The sequence below is a fragment of the Pteropus alecto genome, unplaced genomic scaffold, assembly GCF_000325575.1.
Source record: "Pteropus alecto unplaced genomic scaffold, ASM32557v1 scaffold239, whole genome shotgun sequence".
NCBI lineage: Eukaryota > Metazoa > Chordata > Mammalia > Chiroptera > Pteropodidae > Pteropus > Pteropus alecto.
Genome location: NW_006494613.1, coordinates 14,325,398 through 14,332,183, shown reverse-complemented (window position 1 = coordinate 14,332,183; position 6,786 = coordinate 14,325,398).

The following is a 6,786-nucleotide window of genomic DNA, read 5'->3' as shown; positions in this document are numbered from 1 at the left end:
TCAGCATGAGTTACATGAGCCTGCTCCAAGGCTTCCCTCTGTTCTGTATAAAAACACACAGACAAACAAAAAATACCCTGTTCTAACCAATGAGCAAATGCTCAGTATAACTTTTTTATTCCTGCTCACTCTATTCTATAAAAATCACTCTCCTTGGACAGCTCTTTAGAGCTCCACTCTATTTGCCAAATTGGATAGTGTTCGATTCATGACTCACTGAATAAAGCCAATAAGATCTTTAAAATTTACTCAATTGAATTTTGTTCTTTAACAAACATCTTTCCTAGAAAGGCTTCTCTCATCTCCACAAGCACTTCTTTTCTGTACTTTTTCCATACCTCCAATACCTTACTGAGCACATTGGAAGGCAAATGTCTATATCCTTCCATTTTTGTTCAGGTTGCAGAAGAAAAGGGTTTACTTTTAATCATCCGTGTATCCTTGCAGATCAACTGCAGTGTCCTATATACACCTTATAATATAAATGGATAAGGATAGCAAATTTATGATTTATCTCACTTAACAATTATACTGATATGATCTAAATCAAACATTTATTAAAGATTGAAATGTCAGTACTTGATGATATAAATAACATCTAAATGTAGAGAGCAAATAATAAAGGGAGACAGGTCATTAGTACAAAGGGCAAAATGCTTCTCTACTCTTTAGTCTCATAACCACTGTGATCTTCCACTTTACTTTTTTTCTTCTGTTGTCCCTCAGATCGGTATAATAGCCTGTTTTCAAATGTCCTGAGCCTCTACTCTGTCAGTGAGTGCTCTTTTCAAAGGCTTTTCTACACTCTTCACCATACTGCTCTGAATTGACCACTGAGAGAATGCTCAGTATCAAAGACTCTAATAAGTCACAATATAACCTTTCAATTGTATTAAGTTTTCTTCACACTTTACTTAGATGTTGAAGAAATAAAAAAAAAAACATAGTCGGAGAAAGTGTCACCAGGACTTGGATATTTTCATCCCTAGTATTAGAGGAGTACGTGCCATCCCTGAACTTACCTAGTGTGTGATCTGAGGAGGCAGGAGAAGGACACATCAGGGAGTCTCTCCATCTGATAGCCTGATATTCTTTGGTACTCTTGTCCTGTAAATCTTACTGGAGATAAAGGCAAAAGCTTTATACTGTACTCAGGTATATAGGTATCTACATGTTCTCTGACTGAATATATTCTCTCACTCTGGTCCCAAATCCTCACCACCCATTCTGTCTCTTTACTGGCTTTATAATAGAATTGATTCAGCTTTACATGAAGTGCCATGATAGGCTTAGTCTTGAAAGTGCCACACACATAAGCTCCTCTTAGAGTGTGGGTCAGAGGAATTTAAAGTTTGAATAATCTCTGGGATTTCATACCCCTCTTCATCAGTGACCGACCAAAGTTTAGCCATAAGTTTTTCAGACAACACATTCATAGCTCTCTCTAGTAACTTGTCTCATCTGATCGCCATAATATCCACACTAGCCTGGAAGCTCTGTTATCTGTGCTTTCTATGTCTTTATTGTCTTGTTTTATTCTACTAAATGTGATTTCATCATTTTCTTGAGCATTCAAATTCTCCCTCTTCTTGATTGTCTGGGGATGGAAGATATGGACAATGTCTCCCATCACTACTAAGAGCATTCACATCACATCTTGATGACTCTTGTAACACACTCAACTTTAAGCTTTATTCAATCATACTCAATTGTCTGAGTTTGGGAAAAGTATGGAAGTAAGAGGAGGGTTTTCCTTTACATTAGTTCTTTCTTTTTTCATTTGTTATCTGTTTATTCTCTCTCTTTTTTTTTTTTTTTTTACTGTGGTAAGACATATATAGCATAAAATTGACCATTTTAATTATTTTTAAGTACAGTTCAGAGACATTAAGTACTTTTACATTATTGTGCAGTCATCACTATCACCCATTTCCCAAATCTTTTCATCTTCCCAAATTGAAACTACATGCCTATTTAACAATAAATTTCTCATTTCCTCTTCTCCCCAGCCGCTGACAGTCATTATTCTTTCTAGCTCGTTAAATTTGACTACATTAAGAACCTCATATAAGTGGAGTAATATAATATTTGTATGATTATTTCACTTAGCATATCTTCAAGTTTCATCTATATTGTAGTATACATCTGAATTTCCTTCTTTTTTTAAAGACTGAATCATATTCATTATATGTATATATCACATTTTCTTTATTCATTCATCTGTCACTGGATACTTGAGTTCTTTTTACTTTTTGCTTATTGTGGATAATGCTGCTGTGAAAACAGGTGTACAAATAACTGATTGAGTACCTGTTTTCAATTACTTTGGGTATATACCCAGAAGTGGAATTGATGGGTCATATGATAATTCTATGTTTAATTATTTGAGGAACCATCATAAAGTTCACATTAGTTCTTACATCCACCACACCCTAATTTTTTTTTTCCTTAGGTCAGATATATATTTAAATATAAATAAATAATGAGGTCAGGTGTATTCGTTGTCTATTATTGTGTCTCAAATTACCCCCAAAACTTAGCACCTCAAAACAATAAACATTTATCATCTTGTAGTTTGTGTGGGTCAGGAATGTAGGCATAGCTAAGCTGGTTGCCTTTGACTCAGGGTGCCTTACAAAGCTGGAATCAAAATATTGGCAAGGGCTTTAGTCAACTCAAAGCTCAAATGGGGAAAGATCTGCTTCCAAGTTCAGTCTATCTGGGATGTCTCCAAAGATGTACTTCCAAGTTCACCCAGAGGTCATGCCCCAGGTCTTCACTGGTTGTTGGTCAGACTAGCAGTTCCCTGCCATCCGGGCCTCTTCGTAGTGCAGCTCACACCGGGGCAGATTGTTTTGCACAGAGTGAAAAGTAATAGAGATAAAAAGAACAGAAAAGAGTTCAAGAAAGACAGAATCATAGTCTTTTGTGATCTAATCTCAGAATGACAGAATGACATCCCATTACTTTTGCCATATTATATTTATTAAAAGTGAGTCATTATGTCCAGCAAATACTCAGGGAAGGGAGTTACACAAGAACATGAACACCAGGAGGCTAAGGTCATTGGGGGCCACATTAGAAGAGGCCTACCACAAGAGATTTGTTTTGTTTTGGTTTTTATTGCTATAACCCAGATCAACTAGCATCTAGAAGGCACTCAAAATATTTGTTCACTGAAAGAATGAATGAATTAATTAATGTTAGTGCAAATGCATAATCTATTCTTTCACATGTTGATATAATGTTTCAAATCAGAGAAAATTTAATAATCTATCCTAACTAATGATGATTTTAACAATTAAAATATATGTTTTTCTCTCCTACTTTACTGTTACGTTAAGACATTAGAATCAAATTTAATATCTATTCCAGAAGGCATTAGGAAAACAGTACCACTTACTGACTCTTTTTCTATATTTCCTGGTATTCTAGAGGAAACTTCATCATTTTATGACATATGGGAATAGATAATATGGTTGAGGATAATGTAGTCTATTTTAAGACTTTAACATCAGTTACTGAAAGGCTTTTATGTTTCAAGTTAAGGAAAGCAAAGGATATTACAATAAAGATATGCATGCTATTTATTCTCAGATTTTTTTTTTAACACAAGCATACTGATTTAACACCAGAGACTTTTAAATTGCACCAGTAAAAATAAGGGAAACTATATTTATATTAAGCACGAACAGGCTCCTACACTGGGTACCAAAGATGTATCCAAATGTGCTCTTGTTTTTAATATTTTTAAGTAATATTATTTGATATAGTTTCCTGAACTAGGTTAGTATATGCAGAATTTTAAGATTGATGATAATTTACTAAGGCTTCTTGAAAATTGTTAGGTACATCATCTATTCCTTACAAATGTGAAAAATCTATCCCTGGATTTGTTTAAAAGAGATCAGCCAGTTTAAAGAGAAAGCTGGAATATTCAACAGAGTATGTTGGACAATCCTAGAAAAAGTTGTGTGACACACTGTCAAATATTTTTAACAAACAAAAAAGGATATAAGTCTTAGTCAGACAAGAGGCTGTGGTACTAGGAGGAGAGAATGGCAAATAAGTTTCATCTATTAGGCAACTCAGATCAATAGGAAATGATTACTTTAAGAATGTGTTAAAAAGTATGTTGAAGACATTCCCAGGTTTTAGCAGATGTATGCTGTTTTCAGTTAATGGTGATTATTAGTGGTAGGGGAGAAGAGAGTAGTTCAAAATATTTATTATGCTCTTTGTTGTAAGACAAAGATGACAATAAAATGGTGTCAAGTGTTTTCTTTATACTCCACAGTGCTTTGCACAGTTAATGATGAAAAGTATTTTGGGATTTTTTAATCTCAATATTGAGTACTAAACAGATCTTTATTGCACCTAATTTATAATGAAATAAATTCTATTTAACATAGTATATACTTATAAATATGAAAATCTCTAAAGTCCCTTCTATTTCCAAAGTTTGAGTCTATGATAGCTACTTATATAATTTTAAATAAGTAGAAACATTTTTATTTTTAACAACATTATTATATTTTATTTATTTTATAAACTGTCAAAATCTGACATTGCTTTTTCAAAATGATCTTACAAATACATATACATTTTTTAGCTTCTTAAAAATTCCTAACTCAATGGGACATTTTTTAAATCTATTAATTTCTCAAACCATAAACATTTCTAAAAATTAGAATTCCAAGTATATTGGCTATATACCAAAATTATGCTGATTAGTACTAAAATTTCTTTAGAACTTCACAACTTTGCTATAAGAATCCTGAGTACACCTAGGAGACTCTAAATTCAATTTGTTCTCTTCAGAACAAGTAAATCTTACCCTTGCTATCTCAAAGGGCTGATAGTTGGCCAATATTTCAATTAAAGTATTTCAATTATTGTTTTAAATTTGGAAACATTAATTTAAAAGCTGAAAATTACTTGTAAATAATTAAAGATTAAAAGTGTAAAATAAAAATGTAATTTTGTTAGAAATAAGAATATTATGAGAGGAATTGAGAAGATCTATGACCAAGTAAAAATCATGTCCTTCATATCTGGTTAAAACTTAAAATGATAAGCAGAATTCTAGGTCAATAAATAGAGTTTGTCATAATTTTAAGGTCAAGAATTTCTTAGAATCTTAGGCAGGAGTTTTTCACACTCAACAAAGTTTTTATGACAACATTCAAATTTCTATTTGTATAATAAAAATTTTCTTGCTTGTTGTTAATCAAATTACCAAAGAGTAAGGTTCCCAATGAGTTTTTTAAAAATCCAATTTTCTAATGTCTTTTTCTTACATACAAGGTAGGCGACAAATTTTTAATATTACAATTTTAAATTAATGGTTAAAGTCTGAGCTTCAGAAACTCTGTTCTTTGGTCATATTGTGAGTATCTAAGTTCTTTAGAATCTGGTAAGGCAAACCTGAGGTCTTTTATCTGATCCTTAGGTTTCTTCACAAAGGATTTTCCACATAAGACTTTCATATTACCAATGCTTGAAGAGAAAAATGAAAGTTCCAATTAAGATATTTTTTCTATTGATTAAAAGAACTAATTATTAAAGTATCATCTATTTGTTAGAAAATGAGTCACATTTCATTTTGTACCATTTTATAATAATAAAAAAACTTTCATTGCAAAGCATAATATGATTATTAACATGAAAGGGACATAGATATGGGATTCTTAATCTAAAGTCCAAAAAATTTCTAGCCTCAGGGCATTTGTGAGCCTTCTGAAAATGTGAGATATTTTATGTTTAAGAACATGTTTCTAATTAGAGGATCCAGAAAGAAAAGGAAAAAAAGAGTGAAGGATGACTCAAAAGTTTGTGGCCTGAGCAACAGAAAGAATGAAACATATCATCGACTGGGAAGGGATGATTTCAAGTGGATCTGGGAATTTCAAATGGAGCTGAGAGGGTGGGAATCTAGTGTTCAGTTTTGTACGGGTTAACTTGGGCCTAGCCTAATTTGCCTAATGCCAAAACCCGTGCCTAGTGCTTCACCCACAAAGACAGAGGAGATGTCTATTCAATAAATTAAGCCAACCTGAAACAACTGGACACAGGATATTAAGAAAAGCAAAACAAACAAACAAACAAAAACAAAAACATAAAAGCAGTGTTCAAGTAAGTAACGATGCTATAAGGATACACTACAAAAATTGTAGGACGCATTCCACCTGAGGGGCCATTTCCAGTTTTGTGCACATGCTAATCTAGTTTTCCTTCCAAGTGTATTTAAAGACAAATATATCTGTTTTGCCTTTGAGAAAGAAACCATTTTCTCTCCACATGTATTTTTTATTGTTCTACAATGATATATAGCTATTAAATATGGTTATAAATATTTAAACTATTAATGGTTGTGTTACACATTATAAATAGCTTTATGAGCTCACCAATCACTGTGAGTGATATACTCTGGTTCCCCAAGGAACTGTGGATAAAGTCACTGCCGTGATGGAGAACATAATGTGCATTCACCAGTGACAAATGAGTGTTATGTCAGTAACAAATACTATATTGAGTTTATTTTAGTAAAATTGGTGGCAAAAAGTTGATATTGTGTAAACTGATCTTGTTTAGCAGATAGCACACTAAGACTAAGAAAAAAGTTCAAATTCTTATGGAGTTAACATTACACCAGAGTTACAAAATAGTGGGTTTTTTAAAATCCTGTATTTAATGTTAAAGAATGTACCAATGGCATTGGTTATTCAAAAACCCTACATACCACACTTTGAATTTTTCTACTCTTATCTATTTCTTTCTCCTTTT